The sequence below is a fragment of the Pleuronectes platessa genome, chromosome 3, assembly GCF_947347685.1.
Source record: "Pleuronectes platessa chromosome 3, fPlePla1.1, whole genome shotgun sequence".
NCBI lineage: Eukaryota > Metazoa > Chordata > Actinopteri > Pleuronectiformes > Pleuronectidae > Pleuronectes > Pleuronectes platessa.
This window is the reverse complement of record NC_070628.1, coordinates 12,523,353-12,526,894: the sequence shown is the minus strand read 5'-3', so window position 1 is coordinate 12,526,894 and position 3,542 is coordinate 12,523,353. Positions and strand designations below refer to the sequence as shown.

General features: G+C 40.8%; 1 long non-coding RNA gene across 1 annotated transcript; it reads right to left on the bottom strand.

The window, feature by feature from the left end:
- Window positions 1–211: 211 nt before the first annotated feature.
- Window positions 212–2,173, bottom strand: LOC128437188 (uncharacterized). Its single transcript, XR_008338175.1, has 3 exons — window positions 2,084–2,173; window positions 1,493–1,675; window positions 212–877 (listed from the first exon to the last, which is right to left on the bottom strand). It is a non-coding gene; the product is annotated as an uncharacterized LOC128437188 (long non-coding RNA).
- Window positions 2,174–3,542: the final 1,369 nt, after the last annotated feature.

Here is a 3,542-nt window from a genome sequence, read left to right as displayed (position 1 = left end):
CAGAGGATAGCAATAACTGTTTGACTTAAATCCGTAGCTGATAATCGGCAGCCTGACTTATTCAAACACATTGTATACGCTATGTATACATACACACATACAAGGCTTTCTTTTCTACAGAAATATTTTTCCTGAGTTGATGACTCTGCTTATTGCCATCTAGAATGTGAAACCAAATATATTTTTTGGTGTACCCATACACGATGTCCAATGTAACACCAATAAAATCCAATCTACTACACTACGGTTTTAATGCCTCTGCAATAGCGAGTCGCCGGAGGCATAACTGCATGTTTTCGGATTGTCTAACTTTGTATTTGTCTTAAAGTAAAAAGGTCAAGGCCACACTGACCTCATCTTATGGTTTCAGTTGTCAAGAGATACAGTGTCATTTATATGAGAGAAAATATGTAGAAATATGTAGACGGACACTGCACTGGTTAGCGGAGTCATACAACGCAGTGTGGTAATTCTAGTGTAGTTTTTTTGTAATAAATGGGTTATCTATTTTTACAATCTACAAAAAGTTATCTATACATTTGGTCACAGAATGTTACACAAATAAATTGGCATTAAAGTTGGCATCTTGCTGTCTGGCCAGTCTGACGATGCAGCTGAAGCGTCCATCAAGGGCTTTCTGCAGGTAATTTGGATTGTTTGTTTCTTGTGAAGAGGAGAATAACATGAATTCATACCGATATCAGTTTACAATCAAACCTTTTTGTGTTGACCTTGTTTAAACAGAGTCAAAGGACATTGTACAACAATGACACACATTTTTCCACAGTACCTGTCGTTCACTACTGAACTTCTGACACCCATTACTGGACTGTGTCTTCCTGTAGAGTGGTGATGTTCTCAACGTTCTTTTCACAGTCTGTCAAAACAAAATTAGAGTTACAAATGTTAATGCCCCACAACCCATTGCAGATACGGTTGTATTTGCACACCACATCGGATCAAAACAAAACTGCAGTCTGGGAAACAAGCAGTTTTGGTAGATATAAGGGAAATGCTAATATTTCTACATGAAACATATTCAGTCCCTTAAGCAAAATAACAATGATGGCAGGCCGCAACCTCGATGCCTTCGTCTGCTTTGCTTACAGACTAGTTTGCAGAGTCTCGTGCTGCCGCCCACTGACCGATACATCATCGCTCTTTTCTGAAACTAATGAAGGCAAATTCACACATGTAGACAGAAATAAACAGTATAAATTAAAAGGTGTAAATATTGCTAACATTATGTTTGATGGGGGTCATCATTATACATAACAGAGGAAAACTTTGCACATGTATTAAATTTACTTGCCTTCCTGTGGAAAAAGTTGTTTTCCTAGTTAAACAATCACAGCAGGGAAGCATGATTGATCAAAATTCTTTCAGTGTGATATTAACTTGTATTTCAGCAAGCGTACTTTGGGGATTTAATAAAAATGTATATTTGGCAAATTATATAAAATGTTTTTTCTGGTATATAACTTAAAAGTACCTCTTTAATGGTAGGATCATTTCTCTCCCTCATCTTCCTTGTGGTACGTGGATGATGGTAGTGGGCTCAACCCGGCTTCTCTTTCTCTCCAGGCCGCCCTTCCTGCTCTTCATCAAGCAAAACAAACTGTTCGGTCCAAGTTGTTGACGTTAATGAAACTCCTGTAGCTTCACTGGGATCCTCCTTGATTAAAAAACAGAACATAGCAATTGTTTTATAAAATGAATCGCAACTCCATAACATGGAAACATTATTGTCATAGTGCATACTATACATTAAACCAAATGTACCTGATATTGTGGAGTAATGGTAGACAAATACACTCCTTATTAATCTAAAGCATTCATAAATCAAATTCATGTTTATATTTATATTGTAGCGTCCCTCAATGATGAGCTAAGCGTCTTGAACTGCTTTCAACAACCATGTATTCACCTCCCAGGTAGCACAGGCTACCGTGGGCTGAAGCATGTGGCTAACAATGGCGTATTAGCTGATGAACAGCGTCCATAGTGTGGATTGACGGACTCTCTCCGCACTCGGACTGTAAACCTAGATCGTAACGATCTTTAAAAACAATAAACTACTTACCTGACAGAAGGAAGATGACATCGTGGTCTTCCAAGCGCTCCGTGTTTATGACGCAGCGCTGAGTTAAAGGACTGGTTGTTTACAAATAGGGTTTTTACGACAGCCACACGTCATGTCCGCTCGCGCACTCGGACCGCTCGGCTTGCGCACTCGGTCCGGTCGCGCACTCGGTCCGGTCGCGCACTCGGGCCGGCCTCGGTATGAACAGACTCGCAGGTTCCTTCTCATTAGAGATGTAATCTAGCCTCAAATATTACTATTATATAACATGAATAACATTCACGATCACTGAAGGACACCACGCAGGGACTGTGATTTAAACACCACGCTGCGCCGTGGTGGCATGGCAACCGTCATAGCAACGATAAAAACATGCGTGATAACTATTAAAATATTGATCATAAGCACGAACTGGCTGAAGACTGTGGAAGCAAAGAGCACATTTCTCGCTAGAAATGGTGTCAGAATGTATTTTTATGCCCAAACTAAGTTACAAAATTATATTTTTATCTGAAAAAACAGGGAATCTCCGCCATGTTTTCCTCTCCTCAGACGGGAGCTTGAGAGTCACGTGACCTGAGAACACGCCAATGCAAAACAATGGGAGGACTAAATGATACCATCTCACAATCTGAGAGGCCAGATTGTGAGATGGTAACGTCGTTCCAAGTGGACCAACGTTGCCATTGAACGTTTTCTGATGAGACTGGGTTGTCCTAACTGCTGTGTTGAGTAGCTCAATAAGGGCCACATTCATGAGCCAAATGACTCCTATAAATCAAGATTCTGAAGCCAGGAAGCTTATCTCCCTGCCATATTGTTGCCTGTGATATGGAAAAGACCACTCATGGCCAGCAAATGAGGTTAGATGTCTCCCTGAGGGGTCTCGCTGTCACAAACTAACTGTCACAGCTGGAAACACCTACGGTTATAAATATATGAGCCTCTGGTCATTGCAGTTTTCCAGGAGCGTAAAGTGAATTGTGATGGATCCTCACAAGGACTAGAACTGGGACTGTTTATCTTTTTAGTTGAAGTAAGGGTTGAAAAATACGATAACAGGGTGATAATGAATCCAGCTCTTATATTTTTTGTGGAGTAGCTATTGGAGTCAAGTATATTGTTTATATTGTTTGTCCAGAGTCAAGTCTCATCAAATTCAAGATCCAATATTTACATTTCAGACACGATTGAATCTGTATCTTTCACCGTCAAATCTCTATATATAGTAATTCTCCTGCAACCCAGCCAGAGTCATAGAGACGCAAGGTTGTTCATGGCAACTTATACCTGGCATCAATCGAACAAACATAAAGTTGCCCAAAAAATTCTCCATTTCATTTGTAAAGTAAACACCACTTGAGTTGGCATTATCTCCTCCATGGCCCCCCCCCCCCCCCCCCCCCCCCCGCAGTGGGGGGGGGGAGCCGTATATAGAGCAATCATGTATTACAATCAT